This window comes from Talpa occidentalis, unplaced genomic scaffold (assembly GCF_014898055.3).
Source record: "Talpa occidentalis isolate TD23 unplaced genomic scaffold, MPIMG_talOcc4v2.1 talOcc4.4, whole genome shotgun sequence".
Lineage (NCBI taxonomy): Eukaryota > Metazoa > Chordata > Mammalia > Eulipotyphla > Talpidae > Talpa > Talpa occidentalis.
Window position 1 is genome coordinate 22,933,361 of NW_023604295.1, and position 21,961 is coordinate 22,955,321.

The 21,961-nt window shown below is 32.8% G+C and overlaps 1 protein-coding gene across 1 annotated transcript in view; it reads left to right on the plus strand.

The window, feature by feature from the left end:
• Positions 1 to 21,961, plus strand: part of NAALADL2 (N-acetylated alpha-linked acidic dipeptidase like 2) — a 1,155,955-nt gene that overhangs the window by 60,619 nt on the left and 1,073,375 nt on the right. The window contains exon 2 of the mRNA XM_054700373.1: positions 15,543 to 15,605. The gene's annotated coding sequence lies outside the window, so the exon portion shown is untranslated. The remainder of the gene's footprint in view (positions 1 to 15,542; positions 15,606 to 21,961) is intronic.

Genomic DNA, 21,961 nt, shown 5'->3' on the forward strand with positions numbered 1-21,961 from the left:
TAAAACAACAAAGGCAAGGATGGCAGAAGGAGTCTATTTAACAGGCCCTTAATTAGCAATTATATGGGAAAGAAATTCCCAAGATTTTTTTCAAGAATTTTAGTTTTATAGTTAAGGAAAAAAAAAAAACTTACAATGTAGATTATAATTTGAGTAAAGACTATGATTAGGGATGGTTCATTTTTAAACTTTATGGAAAATTTCCAAATTTACTTTCTCTTGCCCACTTAGAAATTTGCAATCATATTGTAAATAATCCTTTAGAAAATAGTCTTTTCTTTCTTACATGTAAATAATTATGATAATGTAGACAGAAAACAAAGTTTTCTCATAATTTTAGAGAACAGATAAATTTATTGATTGTTTAGTATATTCCAGACTTTTTTGTGGCACTCTCTTGTTGTCTCTTTCTGTGTGTGTGTCTATGTATATGTGTAGGAAATAAAGACAAAGTAGTAGGGTGATGCGTTTTTTTTTTTTTTTCAAATGCACTCACACCGAAGATGTACTCATTTTGTCTAGCAACATGCCATAAACATTTTTCTGTCAATAATTATTGGTTACATTCTTATGTTCAATGGTTTTGGATTATGTTCTTAGCATCTGCTATTGATGAACTTTTAGAATAATTACAGTTTTTCCACTATATTTTTTGCACTTACAATAATTACAGTTTTTCTCCATATAAACAATTCTGAAAAAGATTACAACTTTCTATCAAATTAAAAAATAAATTTTAAAGGTAAAAATAATGGAAATTTAGATATTTGATATTTATTACAAAATACTCTCTGGAAATATGCAAGAACACAATTCACTAGGACCACATTCTTAGGCTGCTGAATGTTGACATCTAAGCTTTATTTCATTTAGTTTATTAATAATATTGCACACATTTTCAAACATTTAGATGCCAGTATACTATGACTTTGTTGTTGAAGTATTACCCTTTTTTTTTTTTTTCATATTCATAAGTTCTCTTAGAGGTTCCAGTCTGTCTCAGGGCTTCCTGTCATACCGTGTTGAAATCTATTTTTAGCCCTTCTCCCCCAACTCTCCACCAGATCCCACTGTATTCTGCTCAGGGCTACCTCCATTGGAGCTGCTTCCATGACCAGCCTAAGTTCATTTCTTGTAGCTGAGTAGTATTCCATTATGTATATATGCCACATGTTCTTAATCCACTCATCTGTCCTTTAATTCTTAGGTTGCTTCCATAATTGGCTATTGTAAATAGGGCTGCAGTGAACACACAAGTACATATACCCCTTCAACTTAGTGTTTTTGCATTCTTTAGAAGGTTCACTAGAAGTGGAATTGCTGTGTCTTATAGTAGATACAGCAACATTTTAAGAAAGTTGTATAATATTTTCCTTAGGGACTGTATTAGTTGCATTCCCATTCCATTTTCTCTACTCCCTTGTCAACATTTGTTGTTTCTGGTCTTTTTGGTATGGTCCATTGTCACAGTCATGAGATGGTATCTCATTGTTATTTTGATTTACATTTATATTTTATTTATATTTCCCTGACGATAAATGATGTTGAACATTTTTTCATGTCCTGTTGTGGCTTAACTTGTAATTTTGTTTCCTTAAGATGGTATTAAAGCAGTTGGAACTAGACTTTGATTTTCGAATGTTGATATTTTCCTGACCCAGGTATATGTGGTAGAATAATGTCTTGTGTGAGATTATCCTGGGCAGCAGCACATAACCACATCTCTTACTCAGTCACATAGTCAAGGGTAACAGCTGTTTTTTTTTTTTTCCCACTTAGAGTACAATATTAAATAAATTACTTGAACTATTCAATACTTTACTATAAAATAAGCTTTGTGTTAAATGACTTTTTCCAAATGTACGCTGATACGGGTATTCTGAGCATGCTTAAAATAGGAAAGGCTAAACTATGAATTTTTTTAGATTAGGTTTGTTAAATCTTTTTCATTTATATTTTCATTATACAGTAGGTTTATTGGCACATAATCCCATCATAAATTGAGGAGATTTGTATATAATATGTGATTTATGAATTGTGACAGTTTTACTTCTTTCATTTGAATTTATTGATATTTGTTTTATGAACTGGAATATGGACCAGCTTTGTGATTTTTTGACAAATACTTGCAAAAAAATGTGGACTGTTTTGTAAATGTTACTTAGATCAAGTCAATGATGGTATCTACAAATCTACATACTTACTGACATTTTTCTGTACTTGTTCTATCGTACTGAGAAAAATATGTTGCCATCTCCAACTGTACTCCAACTCTAATTGTATTTTTTTTAGTTCTCTTTAAGTTCTGTGAATTTTTACTAAATATAATTTAAAGATATTTCATAATATAGAAACCTTTATGAATGTTACCCTCTCTTGATGAATTGACTCCCTTCTCATCATGAAATTATCATTTTTTTAAAATAATTTATATATATTTCCCATCATTGCTCATTTTAAAATAATGTTTGCTTTCTTTTCTCAGGTGTAGTGAAATTATTGTTTTTATCCTGATGCTATCCTTGCCCTCTGATCTTCTTTTTTAAAATTTTAATCCCATTTTATTTTCCCTTTGTTTATGTTTACATGGTATTCATTTTTCCATCTTCATTGTGTTGATATTTTTTTCTAATCTTCTATATGTTCTTTGTTACTTTACCTCTTTTTTTCTTTCAAATATAGTGAATGTATTTTATGGTCCATTTTATCTTCACTATTTTTTCACGACTATTTTGTTTGGTTAGTGGTTCTTTCAGATCCAGAACATAACTTTTAACTTATCAGATGTCACCATCTGATAATCTTGTTCCGCTTCATGTAAAAGTGTAAGAACCTTGTAAATATGTGCTTCCCTTTACCCTTTCCATTTTGTTTCTTACCTTAATACTTTCACCTTTCCATATGTTGTAACTGAAATTTTTACCTTAAATAATTATCATTTAAAATGATTAAAATTAGAAATATTTTGTTTTTCTCATTTTAACTGTGTGTTCCATTCTCATAACCCTTCATCTCTTGTACAGAAGCAAATTTCCACTTATCTATATATTTTTTCATTTTATTTTTATATTCCCCATACAATTGCAACCCCCTTATTTTGACCCCAATCCCTCCTTTCCCTGTCCCCCACCCCCCATAGTTCCACTTATATTATTTGATTTGTGGCACAAGAACTTTCTTTCATGTTTGTTATTTGTGTGCTGAGAGAAATTTGTCTTTGTTTATTAAAAAAAAACAAAACTTTAGCCTTAATTATGGAAAAATATTTTGTTGGACTTAAATTTCTAAATTGATGATTTTATTTTAAAGTTACTAATGCAGTTATTAAATAGTCTTTTTTGGGGAATTAAAATGAGTTGTACACTAGAATAGATTACATTATCCTTATATCATTTATTTTGTTTCAATATCAGGATAAGGTTTCATCTTTCATAAGAAAGTAGATTTGCTTTCATGTTATTGCCTGTTGTTTTTTCAAAGTTATATAAAGGTTATATTTTTCTCTAATCATATGTATATTTTAGTATTCTCAAAAAGAATAAATAAGGACAATTTGGAAAATAACTACTGCTTTTTATGCAGTGATATTATTCTTTATTGATTTGTATTCCAAAATCAATACTTAGATGTCACCTTTTGTAAATTGCTATACCAGCAAAAAAAATTTTGACTAAGCTATTCACAAGAATTGTTAGTTTGGAGCCTTTTTCTGATGATACTAATACCTAGTTGAGGTCATAGAAATTACTTAAAAATGTTTACAAATGAGTTCAAATTTAATATCCTAAAGAGATTTCAAAAATGAAGTAAAGATTCTAAGGGAGCAATCAGAGTGAAGCGGTATTAATTAGGAAGGAATGATGAGCTGAGTTTGGAGTAAGTGCTGAATGAAAGGAAAACAGTATTTCAGAAAGATGTATCAAATGGGGAAGAATATAATTTTCTTGTCATAAAGCATAATATGAACACTAAAATCAAAGGGTAGGCCTTTTTTTATTGGCTTCATACTCATTCTTGTTTTATAATGTGTAACTGTTAAAAATGTAACTTTGGAGTCAAATAAATATTGCTTCCCATTCTGCTCTACCACATACTGCTTTTATGTCCTTGAGCAGCTTCCTATTTCCCATTTTAAAAATGGGAACAAAATTAACTTACTCTGATGATAAAATGAAATGGTGCATCTAAAGTCCTCTGCACAAATCTGGACAAATTGTAACAATTTGGATAATCACATTATAGCTTTTCATATGCTTTTGCATTATAAACCATACTTAGCACATTTTACAATGTTTGTCTCTCTGATAGGCGATAGTCCTCTGAAGGATCAGCTTTTATATGAAGAACTACATTGATAAATAGTATGGGTGTGCAATCAGTTTTTATGGAACAATTAATTGTTTGATCAAAGTAGACAAATCTTTCAGAAATATAATTGGTTGAAATCAGTGAAATGACAAAAAGGAGGAAAACCTTAAAGGCTGAGGAATAAAGTTTAGATTAAATAAAACCATATCTAGTAGTAGAATTATATTTGGGAACATCATTGCCAGCAATGATTTAAAGTTGTTTGAGACTGGTTTGAAATGATCTCAATATGATATTTAGAAAGAGGAAAGAACCCGGGCCTCCCTGGTGGCGCAGGTGGTTGAGCGCAGCACTGTGAAGCTGTCCACAGCCTCTGCAGTGCCGGTTCTATCCCCGCCGGCCTCAGAGCAACCCACAAGGTGAGCAGACCTCTCCTGTCTTGCACGCTGCTCCCCTCAGCAGTGTATTTCATCAGTCTGCCTGTTCTGTTCCCAGCTCTGTCTCTGGTGAATCCTCTCACCCTCCCATGCATCTAGCCTGTACCCCAGCTCTTGTATAAATAAAATAAATCTTAAAAAAAAAAAGAAAGAGGAAAGAACCCTCTTTGTTGCATTCTGGCAGTAGTCTTAGATAACAAGAGACATTAAGCATGGGGGAAAGAGAAAAAAAGATGGGAAGAAGGAAGTTGTAGAGTAGGAAAAGAAGTAACTTAAGATGTTAATAGAGATAAAAACGTCAGGTTGACCCACATATCTCTTTTGCTTCCAGAAGCTGTGGAACAATTAATGATTAATGATTTAACAATTAATGATTTTCATTCAAATGATTTTCATTCAAACATAGTCAAACAAAAATATATTTTAGTGATTTTATTTTTATTTTATCTATTTTATTTTTATATGTAATTATTTATATAAATATTAAGATTTTTTTGTTTCCTAATATTTTAAACCCATGCAAGTATAAAATAGACCTAAGATTGACAGATTGATCGGCAATTAGCTGGTCTCATATGCAAGTTCATTTCCTTTTTTATGTTTCTACCGGATACCTTTTACTATTCTTATTCTCAAACAGGTTAATTGACAAATCCAATAATTTATACCTCTGATAGTTTTCATAACACTTTAACATCAATCTTCACTTGATGACATTCATTTCTACATCCATCTCAACTCCTTTAGTTGAATCTACTATGATCTTTCATCTGATTAATGTAGCTACTCCTACCCAGTCTCTTTGCTTAGTCTTCTCAAATCCATTCTTCACACTTGAAACAGAGGAGTGATTTAACTGTAAAGTAAATCACAAAAATAATTCAAATTACCAAGTGCTTTCCTTGAGAAAACCCAGAATTCAAAAACAGAATGTAAAGGCTGCTATTTTGCTGTAAAGTATTTAACTGTAAAGTAAATCTGCTTTAGATCTCCCAAGAATTCTCCATTGATCTTACAATAAAATCTAATTACCTTAACGTGGCCTGTAAGGTCTTTTATTATTTGGCCTTTAGTTACGTATCTAACTTCATCTCTTGCCATTTGTCTTCATATGTCATGCTACAGTCAGATTGAATTCCTTCAACATTTATTTATTTATTTATTTTATGTTTATGAGTTTATAAGTGTGGCCCTTTAGCCCAGGCCTCTTCTTATCCATTCTGAAAATTCATAGGTGAAGCAGAGAATAAGTAAATCATTTAAAAAGTCTATATATATATATTTATATAATTACATTGATTGTCAAACTTTTTCTTTCAAAGATCAAAAGTCTAGTCAACTTTTCAAGATAGCAAAATAACAGCCTTTACATGCTGTTTTTGAATTCTGGGTTTTTTCAAGGAAAGTACTTGGTAATTTCAATTATCAAGTGTGGGAAAAAACTCTGATTCTATCAAGTTATTTAATTTCTCTGAGTCAGCAAGGTGTTTTTCTCCCTCTCTCTTTTGTCTTTCTCTTTCTCTTACGCACTAACACATTATTCCTAGACATCACACTCAAACACACCCACACATATCTCAAACAAAAGAAATATTAATGATTATTTTATTAGAGCAATGATCATTTTTCAAGTCAACGTCTGCAAAATGTACTCAATACAGAGTTTATATTTTTAAACATGACCATAACATTTTCAAAGGAAATAACTTACTCGTAGGTTTTTGAAACACAAAATAATTCGAAAACTTCAACATTGAGATCAAAGTGAACCCTCAGCAATTTTGTTGAAATGAATGTATAAAGGGCTTTTCTCAGTGCTTCCGATCTTTCTTTAGTGCCTAGTTCTCTTACCCTCCTATTTTCAATATCCCTTTCAAAAAATTGCTATATACACTGGCATTCTCTATTGCCCACAGAGTGTAATGAAATCATCATCCTATATGGCCTCTGTTATGTTCTGGTTAGTCATGGATTGAATGGACTTTTTTTTTTTAATATTTTATTTTATATAATTCTTACATAATTTTTCATCTTTGCACAATGTGTATGCATTTTCATTATGGTTATATTCCACATACAATTGCACCCCCCCTTTAATTTGACTCTAGTCCTTCCTCTCCCTACTACTCGCTCCCCGCCCACCCCTGTACCGTGTCTCTGGTTTGTAGTTGCTTGTTGATTTTGATTTTCACTTTGTATTGATTAGTCTTTTTCCTGGTCTCTTATTTAAGTTTTCTAAATTCCTGCTATGAGTGAGACCATCCGGTATTTTTCTTTTTCTTTCTGACTTATTTTGCTGAGCATGATCCCTTCTAGCTCCATCCATGTTGCTGCAATCTGCATGTGTTTATCTTTTTTGATTGCTGGGTAATATTCCATGGTGTATATGTACCACATCTACTTGATCCAGTCATCTATTGAATAGACTTTTTTTAATAGTCATATTACACTATCCATGAACTTCAAGAAAATGAATCTTGATAGCTTTGAGAATAATTATTTAACATACTCATTCATTTATTAAAAATACAATGGCTGTATTTTCATGCCATTTTGTATAGAATCTCCCATAAGCAAAATATACCATTTATATACAGAAATTCTGTTTATACATATTAACTTCAGATTTTTATAGTCATTATAGTCTGCCATTCCAATGTGATGTTGCTAAATTCACATCAAAAATAACCTTTAGGATTCAGATCAAAAATAACTCTCTGAAAGCAAAGATTGATGATGATTAGCTAATGAAGTATTCTGAAACTTTTGTGTACGTCTTTTATACAAATACATACCTCTAAGCTTTCCTTTGACAAAGATAATAGGTTGGTTGAAATTTGAAAACACACCTAAAACGAGGACAATGGAGTGACATGAAAATTTTTGAGTATTAGCTGCATGAATTGGAAACAGATGAAAAATAAGTTTTTTAACTCCTGGCTTTTGCTGCTTTTTGGGACTAATCACATTAACTTTACCCCACCTGAGACTTTATACACTGCCTATTTATCAAATCTGTGGGAGAATGTCTTTTTCCTTATTTATGATTTTGCTACTCTTATACTGCCAGATCATTGCCAAGTTGAGTTAAAATATAACAACATAATTGTATGTCTTAGTGTTTTAATCATAATCATGAAACTAACATATTTTGTTTTAGTTTTATTTTTCAAGTTCTGTTTGCAAGTGAAATAGAATGAGTGCATAGGTATACCCTTATTCTCAAGAGAAAATTATGAAACAAAAATAATTTATTTCTGTGATTATGGCTGATATCTATTTCTTCTTTTTTCTCCATGTCTATGTCTTTGAATTAATGAAAGTGCCTTGAAATAACCAATGTTACATAATTAATAACACAATATGTTAAAAATTTTACTAGACTTGGGCCTACCCTCGTGGTGCAGTGGTTGAGTGCTGGGCTGCAAATCTTCCCGCAGCCTCTGCAGCACCGGTTCAATCCCTGGCCTCCGGCGAGGGTCCCACATGGCACACAGACCTCTCCTGCCGTGCCCGCTGCTCCCCTCAGCAGTGTATTTCATCAAATCTGCCTATTCTGTTCCCTGCTCTGGCTCTGGTGAATTCTCTCACCCTCCCGTGCTTCTGACTGTACCCAGTGCTTGTATAAATAAATAAATAAATCTTTAAAAAAAAATTTACTAGACTTGAGCTACATTAAAGTATGATTGCTACTGCCTTCTCATTTCGTGATGATATATCACATGACATCCAGTAATACAATATTTTTCCATCTTTGGTTTACCAAGGATGCATAAAAATGATAAAATATTAATATTTCTGTGGCACATTGGGGAAAATAGATGAAGTTGTTTTAAACTGGAAGTGAGAAGATGAGGGGAGGATAGGATGTTTAGCCTGTTTCAGCAACCAGTAAGATTGCTGAGGGTTGACAGGTTGATCAAAGTATATGTAACCATAGACCACAGACAGGTAGAAAGCTCTGTGAATTGAAATATCTTATGTGATATTTTAAGATGAAAGAGAAAATTCAGTCAATCTTTTAGAGAGTTTGTCTTTTGACTAATCATAACTGGTACATTTTTCAAATGAGTTTTCTAGCTCATGGTAGATAATAAAAAAAAAATTTGAGAAAACCGAAGTTTTATAGATAAGCCATTCAAATGAATGGATAACTTAAAAAATTTTTATCTAGATGTCTGATAGCTTTTAATTGGTTAACATAGCCAATATGTGCCACTTCAATAATCAAAACAAACAAACAAACAAACAAGATAATAATAGCATCTACCATTTTGGGGGTACTGGCTGTGAACCAGGCTCACAGAAATTCATTTAATATTCATAACATCCTTTAAAAACAACACTGATTGTTATTCTCTTTTTACATAAGAAGAGTCTGAATTTCATAAATTTAAAGTGTCATCAAAAAACTATTAATATTTACTAAGTAGTGGAATTAGGACCTAAACAGACTGATAAATGACTTTTGGATACTTTTAGGAAGTTGAGGCTTTCAGGAGCTTCTTTCTCGCTCACTATCTACCGCTTTTGGCTTGTACTTTTCTGCGTTCACATCTATCTACTCTTTCATCATCCTCTTTTTGCCACTGTTAACATTTCCCAGACAGAGTGTAGGGCTTAATGGTTATACCTGTACACTAGCATTCGTACGCAGATGCTAGATCGTAACCTTGGCCTCATTAGCATCACCTTTAAGATCCTAGCCTTGCTACTTACCATATATATGACTTAGGAGAAATTATATCACTTTTCTAATACGTAGTTTCTTCATCATTGTGTAATGTAGCTGCATTATATAGGATTGCTTTTGAGCACTGAATGATGTAATAAATTATAATATATTGCCTGACATAATAATACTATATATCAGCTATTATTTATGATAACTGGATCATGCTCACTTTTATAACTTCTCTATAGGAAGTTGTATTGGAGAAGAGTAAGTATTAAGTTGAATTTTTAAATAGATGGATAGTATTTAATTGTACTTTGTAATGCTGAAATTTTTTTTTTAAAGATTTATTGATTGATTGATTGATTGATTGATTGATTTATACATACATACATACATACAAGCACTGGGTACAGTCAGAAGCGCGGGAGGGTGAGAGAATTCACCAGAGCCAGAGAGGGGAGCAGAGCAGGCAGAAGGACCAAAGTACACTGCAAGGAGGAGCAGCGGGCGGCAGGAGGGGTCTGCGCGCCATGTGGGACCCTCCTCCGGTGGCTGGGGAGCAGCCGGGGATTGAACCAGCGCCGCAGAGGCCGCGGGCAGCTTCGCAACCCAGCGCTCAACCACTGCGCCACCGGGGAGGCCCTGTAATGTTGAAATTTTTATTAGCAGTTTACCACTGAAATAATTGAGAGCCATATTACAATTACATTTTCAATTCACGGTTTTGAATGTGTTGTGATTTATTAAGTGATGGAGAGTGGAATGAAGGCAGTTGTCATTATGCATAAGGGTACTTGTACTTATTTAATAATAATTTGTTCTGTTCTACTCTCTGATGTAGTGAAATATTTGGGCTTCTGGAAAGAGGCAGTAAATTGGGGCACCTCTGAGTGATAGAAAAAAGTTCTTTTTTTTCCTTTTTAAAAAATGTTGTGAAGCTTTTAAAACTCTGTTAAATTATCAAAAATTTGATCTAAAGACTTTTATTGCTCATTTTTGTGTGACTTGACATAAAATTATGGGCATTAAAAAACATTGAAACAAATAAATTATCATAAACGTCATCTAGTTAGTTTCCATTAAACTGAAGTCATTGAAATCAAATATATCAATTGATGTTTACATTCATTTGGCTCTGTGTTTGGCTGGTATGTTTCTCCTCAATATTTTTCACCAATTTTCTTTCCATTTTTTTCATTTAATTATAACCTTTTAAAGTCAAATTTCCATGATGTTTTGTCCATTTTTTGGATTATTTTAATTCTCTCTTAGTTTGGAGTCCAAAATTGAGATCAGCCTTCAAATAGAACTTTTCACCAGTCAAGAGTGAAAGTGAGATTATTCTCTAACCCCTGTCATTTTGTGATGAGGCAAATAAAATTCATGTAAACTCCACCTCCCTGGAGTCTCCTTTCTCTTTTTAAACGTAAATTTGAATAAACATCAAGCGTGAATTTTACTAGTAGCAGAACCCAGGGAGATTTAGTCCTATGCAAGGAATTCAGAACTTTTTCTGTAGATCATTTGCAGGTAAGTATAGTTTACCTGCTCTGGAGAGTTGATGTTGATTATTTTAAAATCAGAGGTGAAAGAAGAAACCCCAAAGCAATGTGATTTATTTGCTTTTTGGTAAACTTGATTCTGTTTTGTAACCTTTGAAACATGGATTTTGTGAGTGATACTATTAAAACCTATACTCCCTCTGGAGTGTGTTGTTAATCATTTTGACTCTGCTGGGCCTCAGGATTACCTGTCTGCATTGTAATGCAACTTTCCTTAATATTTACAATTGAAATGCTAATGGTTCTTAAGATTTCTCATATATTTCTATGAAGAAAAGCAGGTTCACAAGAAATAAAGGTTTCAAAATATTAAATCCCCCTTAAAAATTTGTAGAACTTTTTAAAGCAAACTTTTTTGTACTTTTGAAATAAAATTTCTGACATTAGTGATTATACATTAATGCTCTAAAACAGATGAAATCACTCTCTGAGGATCTTTTTAGTAAAAATAAAAACAGAAAATAATAGGTATTTCATTAATGATTAGTTTGATGTGTCAGATATTTATTAAGCCTCTTCTTTTTGAAAGTCTTTGGGCTGTGGAGGATATTGGGATCTTGTCAGGTCCCTACCTTTGGGTGAGGAGCATTAAAGATAGCCACAAAAACCTATAGCTTTTTAGAGTGTACAGATCCATTGTTATGTTCGTTAGTATGACTTTATAAGCTTGCTTCTGTTCTCTTTGAAAAAGATTCTAGAAAAAAAGAAAACTTGGAGCTCTAGATGATGCACGGGCAGATATAGTATACTTCTGGGGGTCTTTCTTGGTCTCACATAATAGTTGTCAGGAACTGTATTAGGAGAAGGGTGTGAAGAGTGGAATGCTATCCTAGGGGCCCTGTAAAGCTATATGTGATCCAGAGATACAGCGATGACTCTCAATCAAAGTCACCCATGAGATTTTTCAGTTCTGCCAAGTTCTTAGCACTTTGAGACATTAGTCTTAATCATATATAAGTAGAAAAGGGCAGTTGGCATAGAGCTTGCCTAAATTTGTAAGCATGAAAGACAAAGACCTGTTAAAGGAGTGCTCCCCACTGAATCTAATTCAATCATTTGATGAATTCTGTGGCAATTTGAAAAGTGAAAGACACAACATTGTTCTCAGGGTCTCTGGAGTAGTAAGGGAAACAAAAATGTATACTGAGCTTTCCAGATTACAATTTCCAAAAAATTGCTCAAGCATTTGTTTTTCACCTGAATCTATTATGTGGACTAGAATGTTCTCAGAATTTCTGTCCTTTTTCTAGCATTCCTTTTCTTCTACAGTAAACCGCTTAGTGACATTATGGGACCCTCCTCCAGTCCTACTTCCCATTTCCTGCTGTGTGATGATCTCTGTGTGTTCCCCAAGCTAAAACTCATAATACAGTATTCTCACTTCTAATCTAGTAAATAGCATATTACAAGGGTAGGGAAGTTTCCCCTTTCCCCCAAAAATCTAGTGATTATTTTTTGTATTGTGAATAAATAATACAGGTATTATTGATAGTGTGAAAAGAGCATAAAGCAGATAAAGAATTTTTTAGAGAGTTCAGAATTATCCAGATTTAAAATTTAAATTGGAGCATGGTGTAAGCCACTTTAAAACTCCATAGTAGATATTGGAACAAATCCTTTTTAATATCATTGCAACTGTGTGGTTGACAGGAAGAATCATCCCAAAGTACCTCTAGTATCTTCTGTGTCAGGAAATTAGTGTTTTAGACAAAGAGAGGACATTTTTGAACCAAAATGATAATCTGGGCATTTGATAAAAGATATACTAGCAAGAAATGCAAGCTAAATAGAGAATCAATTAAAAACAAGGTTATCAGAAAATCATGTAATTTTGTGGCTAGATATTAAGAAACTAACTTTCCTCCAGCTTAAAAAACATATGGTTGGCAGCAATTAAAAATATATATATAGTTATATATGTATATTATTATATTCATTATATATACACACTATGGAAAAGATTGTTAATATTGCACATCATTCATATATGTAAAACTAGAACAAATTAGTATTTTTATGAAAGTATTCAAATGACAGAATCTGCTAAATTTCTATGTCTACTACATATTATGCAATATATCTTAGTAGCTACATAGTACATGGCATTTCTTCATAAAAATAGTGTTATAGAGCCATTTAAACAGGACATCATTAAATTGTTTAAGAAAAATGAGACTTTCCACCAGATAGTGCAGTTCCTAGAATATTTCAACATATAAACAAATTAAAGAACCTTTTTTCCCTAAACTTATGTAGCTTTCTGTTATTTGTGTTTAATATTACTTGGGATGCTTTATAAGTTCAAAATGCTTTGATGCTACTTGAGTTTATTTTACATAATTCCAGAAATCGGTCAAATTAATCCAGCAGCTGAATGACATTGTCACAGACACTCACTCTTTCTTTCTATTCTTTGGTACTGGTTCTGCCATTCTCAAGATGTTAACTTTGCCCTCAGGCTAATTTCTTCAGTATTTACCCAGGTTCCACCATCATACCTGTATTCAACAACAGGAGGAAAAATAGTTCACGAGCAGTTTGAAAGTCCCCTACCATATGTTCATTCGTATTGATGAGATGGGAATAACTGACATACCATCAAATCAATCCCTGACAGTGGAAATGGCACTATTCTGATTGCCAACCTAATCTAGAGCACCTTGAATCTGAGCCTGAGCTATCCTTCCCCAGAGTTGCTTGATAAAAAAGGTAAGTGCCCATAATGTAACAGGGCGTCTACCCATGAAGAGGGAAAATGGTTTGGGTAGGAAGACAACTATGTCTATTGGAGAAACATAGTATTCAACAGTAGACCAGTGGTTCTAAACTCTAGCTACATATTAGGATCATCTGTGAAGCTTTGTAAAAATTACTTTGATTTCATTGGTTTCAGTTGTGCAGAAATATTAGCATTACAGAAGATCCTCTTGTGATTTTAATGTATGGCTACATTTGAGCACCTCTGTGCAAGGTAAAGTCAAGATAGAAAAAGGAAACAAAACTGCCCAGGGCCTGCAACATTTAGCTGCTCAAGTTTTTCAGCCTTACCGTACTTAACCTGACTATCCAAGTAAAATTACCAACACAGACTCTTAGGCCATAGTTAATCTGGCATCTGAAATGGTGCTCACTGCCACAGTCACTAAACATATTCCAAGAATGTGTGTTACCAGGGAAAGTACCCAAACAATTTTCATACCAAACTGAGTTGGGGGTTGATGTAAAGGTAGATTAGTCTGATTTTAGGGCTGGCTTAGTGACATAGAGGTAGTAATGGAGAGATGGAACTGAAGTCCTTATAGTTTCCTGATGCCAGGGTTGCTTCTATTTATTTTTGCTGCTTTTGTTTCTGTTTTATTTGAGGAAGAGGTCAGTTGTTTTGGTCATAGTAAATCTTCGTAATTATGAATTTTGACACCTTACATTGTGTTTGGAACTGCGCAAGGTGTTTTATTTCTGCCCCAACACCAGTTTCATCATTAAAACAATAATCACATGCAGTGAATATTACTAAGTGCATAGATAAGGAAATTGAAACTTAGGGAAGTTTGTTACTTCTTTAAGGTCTTTATTTGGTTAATTTCTCTGGGATTTAGAATATGAACCCAGTACCCCAAAGCTTGTATTGTTACATGTAATGCCACAATGCATGTACTTTGTATTTTGCCTTGCCTAGAGATTTGATTTTATGCAACTTTATGCAGCAAATACCTATTGGTTAACTAATAGGTGGTTCACTAACTAATAAGGCAAACCTGTTGGGCTAGCCCAAAATGGGCTAATGTGCTTTACTTGTACATTAATTTACATTTTGGTAGAAGTAGGTTTATATTCTTGTGCAGCTTTACTAAGCACTTAGTATAGGATTCATAGGATCAAAGAGCAACTGAATAAATAAATGAAGAGAAATCTTTAGACCACTTAACTGAGTGGCTTAAATTACAAAGGCTAGTAAAACTGTCTATGAATTTCCATTTCCTTAGGAACTTAATATATAAAAATTATAGATTTTAAAGTTACTGCTTGAATTGTACTTGCTGATATTTCCAAAGAAGTATGAGTTACTGAAGAGCATGTCTTAAGTCAGTTATACTCTGTATTGCTGTTTTAATAAAAACAGTAATCTTAATAAAAGGAGATAATTGGTCTGTATGGCTGAAAATTTGTAGATACTTGCACTGGAATGTTTTTTTCTAATTGAAAGAGAGGAGAAAAATAAACTGAACAATGGCTGTTATGGATTGGCTACTTTTGTTTATCATAGACATAACACTTTCCAAATTACTGAGTTATGATATTGAAAATGAAGGGCAAGCTTCTTGTTCGGGGAAAATGTTAAGAGTAGCCCTAATGCAGAATCTCATTAAAGTAACTGTCAGGATTCCTCTATTTTACTATCACCTCCCCTATTCTGTAAGAGGCAACTGTCGTTTTGAGTGAGTGTACTGCCAAAGAGGCATTTACAAATAAATGAAAAATGTCACAATTGATTTCACTCCTTTCAGAATACTGTGTGTCAGCTTTGTCACAAACTATCTTTGTTACTCTCTGTTTTAGATCTTCCAACTGGACATTGGAAATAGCTTTTGATGCTTTGGGGCCTCTTTCATTTGACCCCAGGTAAGCCCTCTATTGGTGACCATTTATAAATATTTGTAAAACCTTTTTAGCTGTTGGAGAATGTATAAACTTTCCACCTCTTTCTCTGTATAACTGTTGTTTTGGTCAAAAAACATTCAGATGTCAACATCGTTTACTTATATTTTTGGACATTGGGGAGAATTGTTCCATTCATTACAAAGAATTGTAAAATTACACAATTACATTTCACATTCTCTTACCCAATACAATGGTTTGTTTTTAATGCTTTATCTAAAATGATGATAATAGTATTACTTGTGAAATAGGTATCTAGCTCTGCTTTTTTTCAGTATTTTGAAAGAATTCAATAGGTATATAAATTTTTATCATTCTTTGTATTTTTATCATGAATAGACAATTCTTTCATATAATTTGTGTATAAAATTGTTGCTAAATATTCATGGCTGTCATCATCATAAACCAGTCTGCTAGCACTAGTACTATCATGGTAATTTTAATGAGGACTTATTCTATGCCATATATTGTGCTAAGCAATTACATGCATTAGCTTATATAAATGTATCTCAGTGGCACTTGAATCCTAAATTAATATGGATTTGGAAAAAAAGAGCTACTAATTAGAATTTGCTGGCTGTTATTTTTTTATTATGTATATTAAATTAAATTGTCATACAATTATACTTTAAGAGATTTTAATCGGTATAATTAGTAATAGATTGTGCTATCATTTGAAATTATTTGCTTTCTACTTGAAATATCATGGAATGGACCAATTAGTAATAATCTGTTTCTCTTAGAAAACAAAAATTGAAGCAATTCACTGATTCAAAAAATAGTTATTGTGCACCTATTAACTGCTAACTACTCTATACTAAGGATATTATAGTGACTAATTAGTGAATAAAATGTGTCAAGATAAGATCTTGTAGTCTAGTGGAAGTCAGTCAAGAAAATAGGCAAGTGCAACATAGTGTGATAGTGAAAAAACACTAAGAATAACTGTGGTGTACAATATGAAAAATGAGGTGAGCACATAAACTAGACTGGGGAAGGATGCTTAGTGAATGATATGCAGTAGAGAGTGGAATAATATTAAATTTTGATTACAAAATAATTTATTATGTCTGAAGTATAGTGTTTAAGATAGAAAAAAAATCCAAAGAATTAAAGAAGGGGCAGATCATGAATGTCCTCCTAAGACATATTTAGGAGTTCAGATATAGTGAACAGGGGCAGTGAAACTGGAAAAGCTTCATCTGATAGTGAGCATTGAATTTAAGTCAGGCTAAATTCTGACAGTACCATTCTACTATATATAATCACCAGGAACACAGGCCATTTTTGTCCTTCATATATAAAAATAGAATATATATCCTAGAATATGAGTTCTTTGTGAGCATGGACCTGGTCTAATTCACTTTGTTTCCTCAGGATCTATTGTAGTACTTTGCACATAGTAAGATCTCAGCATTTTTGGGGCATATGAAATAATCAAATGTTAAAGTCTGGTAAATGGATATGGTGATTCCTTATCTATGTATGATCTTATATTCTTTCTCTGACCTCTTGTCACAGATGAAAAGAATTCTTTCCACATTTTTTACACTTAGATTTATAATAAGAGTATCTATCATAGAAGATCAATATGAAATTCAATTTATAAAATAAGCAAATGTGTCAATTTTTAAATGACAATTATATGATAATACATTATGTATGATAATACATATATAATACAATTATATAATAAATTATATAATCTAAAAATGATTTTGAAGGAAACTAAGATTAAGTGAAAAAAATGTTAATTTTTAACAAAAAAGTCATAACTGTCATAACTGATATAGCCAATTTTAATTAATTTTAACTCTAGAAAATATATAACCAGAATACATTATTAAATATTTATTTTGTAATGAGCAAAATGGATGAAATAATAACTGATTAAAATCAAGCAGTTATAACATATTGAGAAATAAATTTGACTTGTGTGCAATAATAACATAATGAGGAACCTTTAAAAATATGGTGACTCATACACAAATCACAGAACTTCTTTATAGTATAAGTTATTATATAGTGACACCTTGGGTTAGGTTATGAAAGTAGACTTGGTGTTTCTACCTTTTTCAGTTCTCAATGGATTATTCCTTTAAAATATGCAGTCATCTGGTTTTCTTGCTTCCAGATTATCTTTGAGACCAGTGGAGAATTTCTGTGAACTTTATAAAGATAACATTGATATACAGCAATGTATGTCATTCAGAAATAAATGATGCTACATATTCTGGTGTATGTTACCACACTACACCCACCAGCAAGGAAGCCATACTCCCCCACTAAGTACATTGTGCCACTTCCTCCTTTTCCTCAGCACTCCCCAACCACCAGCCTCAATTTTACACTCAGGTTTCAAGGGTATGTTATTATCTGAATCTTTGTTTTGTTTCTCTACATTCCTACTGTGGATCAAACCACCTGATATTTGTCTTTCTTTTACTGGCTTATTTTACTTAGAAAAATCCCCTCAGTTTCATCCATATGTAGCAAATGGCCAAAATTCACAATTTTTATATCTGAGTAGTATTCTACTACTAGTAAGTGTCACAGTTCTAGAATTTCTAGTTGTTACATCAAAACAAAAATACTGAACAGAGCAATTACAAACAAGGAATTGATAGTAATCAAAAGTCTCCTCAAAACAAAATTGCAGGATCAGGTAGCTTCATTTATGTGTTCTACCAAACCATCTGAATCCACTCATCTGTCCTTGGGCACTTAGACAGCTTCCATAATTGGCTATTATAAAGAGGGCTGCAGTGAATATAGGAATGCATGTATCCCTTTGAATTAGTGTTTTTACATTCTTCAGGTTGATAGCTAAGAGTGTAATTACTGTATCATATGGTAGATTTAATTTTAATATTTTGGGAAACCTCCATACCATTTTCACAGCAAGTAGACATTTCCACAAATGTAGTATGTCTGCATTTTTAATGATAATTTCTTTCCGTGTATAGACACCTTTCAGTTTAATGTAATCCCATTTGTTTATTTACTCTCTTGCTTCCCTTGCCAGAGGAGTCAGTTCCCTAAAAACATCACTGAGAGCAATGTGGTAGAGGGAATTCTCTTGCCTGTTTTCTTCTATGTGTTTTAGGTTTTCAGATCTTACATTAAAGTCTTTTATCCATTTGAGCTATTTTTTGTATATGCTATGAGATAGTCATCTAGTTTCATTTTCTTGCATGTGGCTGTGCTATTATTCCAAAACCATTTGCATCCTTGGAATAAATTTCACTTGGTTAGGATTTTGAATTTGGATTTCTAAGATTATGTTGATAATTTTTACATCCATGTCCATTGGGGATAATGTACTGTAATTTTCTATTTTTTGTAAATTTTTGCCTGCTTTTGATATCAAGCTAATGTTAGCCTCATAAAATGTGTTTGGAAGCATTGGCCCTTCTTCTGTGAAGTGGTTGAGGACAGATATTAATTTGTCTTTGATGGTTTGGTAGAACACATAAATGAAGCTACCTGATCCTGCAATTTTGTTTTGAGGAGACTTTTGATTACTATCAATTCCTTGTTTGTAATTGCTCTGTTCAGTATTTTTGTTTTGATGTAACAACTTGAAATTCTAGAACTGTGACACTTACTAAAGACTAAACAGCATAGGATATCAGCTCTCATGTCTTTTTGGTGGTTTAGAGATAAAGAGACCCAAACTATAGTTTGAACAAATCCAGTCATTTTGGTAGAACATTTAAAATATTTTTTCCAAAATGAAAATATATTTAAAAAGTAAAACCTAATTGTACAGAACAGTTAAGAAATAAAGAAAAATATGAACAAGGATGCAAAATTACATACAAAATTTCTCAACTGGAAATTGTTTTCTATGGGTAATGATAACATTTTACTAAGTTTTAAGCAACAACAGCCTAATAATGTTAATTATAAAGATCTGATTGGTTTAATAAATTATTCATAAATCAGGTAGCATCCTATCTAGCAACTAGAAAGGCACTGTAAGAAATTGTATAAAATGAAAGATTTTTATAATCAGAGAGTATGACAAAGTATTACCAAAAGAAAAGCAAGATTATTTTAGGAAAAACCACTTTCCATGAGGGAAAGATGGCAGGGGTCTTAATCATGCATATTAACTTATTAGTGCTGACTAATAAACTCTAGATAAGTTGGTTTAAATAAATTTTCACTCTTGGGAGAAGCTGAAGCTGCAGCTAGGTTGTTCATTTATGGTGGGACTGGCATGATGGACTCCATTTTTGGACTTTTTTTTTTTTTTTTTTTTTTTTTTTTTTTTTCAAAAAAAATAGGAAGAATGGTAAAGGCAAAGAAATGCTACCTGGTATTTTAGAATAATTGACATTTACCTTGGTTGCTCTCAGTCAAAATATAATTAACTAGAGCCATTTTTTTTAAAGCCAATAACAAACACAATAGTAAAAGAGTAGAAAAGAGGTGGAAACAATTGAAACAGAACTGGGGAGTGTTGTGTAGGGGCTCAAGATATTCCACCCTAAAATGCCTTTTTATTATAAGAACCATTTTTGCTGAATATATTTGATTTTCTGAAATCCATTAATTTCCTAAAGGCAGAACATCACACAAATAACTCCAGTCATTATATCCCCTTCTGGATAGTAGCTCTTATCTCCTCCCTGCACCCAGACAATGTCATGAGACTATCACATGTCCCCATCTCTTCTCTTATAGGGCCTTTTATCTTTGCCAAAATTCCTTTGCTTTTCTATAACTTTCCTTCCTTTCCTCTGCAAAATAAGGTATATATACCTCAAATTCTAACCACTCTTTTGAGTTTCTCATCTCCCATTGCTCCTAAGTATATGTCCAGTACTCATGTTATTGAATTGCTCCTTTTTCTCTTGTAAATCTGTAATTTTTCTATCAGCATATAAACCTTGGCTCGGTTTTTTGCCCTTACAATTTGAATTCTTAATGTGCCATACCACATAGTGAGACTGAGTACTGAGGACTTCACTTAAGGAGCATTTAGTATTGGAACTTGCTTCTCCACAAACCTCCAAGGTCAACAACGATTTAAACCACCCCTTGGTATCTGATCTCAAGCTAACGGTCTTGCCTCTAAAGTTGTTCCAGGTAAAATAAACTAACAAAAGAAGAGATCAAAAATTAAAACACAAAGGCATTCAAAACATTCTTATAATCCCTCTAAATGTATTTGTTATAAAAACATGACCCTCTCTCTTTAACAACAAGTATGAGTTTCTAGTAAGTAAAATAAAAATGCCATTTTACTTCCTTTAATGTAAAAACAGTCCAAAGAAATTAGTGCTGAATCCATAGCACGTTATATATAACACCTTTAACAACAAATAGGAATATTTCATAAATAAGAACAGAGTGATTATTTCCTTTACTGTAAAACAGGAGCTCAAACAAATCAGAAAAACTTTAACTCCTTATACATTTGGAGTTGGAAAGTGAATCAAATTTCAAAAAATAGAACTTCTAGAAAGGAAAAAAAAAAAAAAAAACCATGATGATGACGGTAGTATAGAAGTGGCCAGGCCTGCCAGTTGGGGGTGAGACAACTGCAAGCTGTACAATTTACAATTGGTGATGAGATGGCGCAGCCCAGGCCAGGTGGTGGGAACAGTGTGAGGCACAGACTGCCTTGTTTGGGGGTCATTTCCTAGGTTTCTTACCTCTGTGTGTTTCCTTCTTTTGCTTCCACCTCTGACTCCGACAGCACCTGTTCTTTACCATTACCTTGGCAAGCAGTCTTCTTGTACGTTTTAACAAATTCTCCGAGCCAAATTTTCTCAAGTTACCAAAGGCAGTTGTTAAACTTGAAGAGCAAGTGGGACAAAAACAGTTTTCTCTGACAGCAACAATAGTCCAGTATACTACCTGCAGGAAGACCTCTTGTGAATTTTACACACAACATTAGAAGCTGGCTTGTTGACAAGGGAAACTTAAGATGTTTTTATTGTCTTGACAAAGGGGTATAAATCTCCTCCATTCCATTCCTGTTTGTTGAATGTCTGTTCATGCTAACATGCCCAATTTGGCTCCTCTTTTTCTTTAGTATAGCTTTGCAAATTTCCAGGAACTAAGAACAAAAGGAGTTCTTTTGCTTTTGAAGAAAAGCAAAGAAAAGGACAAAGGCTTTTCTCAGAGTAGAGTATGGCACATGACAACCTGCTCCCTGGAGACTAGGGACCTACATGTGGGTTTTCTTAGAGATACGTAATTGGAATTTTTCTATAGAAAATTTGCTAGAATTTTCTTCTCTCAGTAGTTTTGGTCCATCCTAAGTACCTTTCACCATATGAAAATGAGTGATGAGAAGAACAATA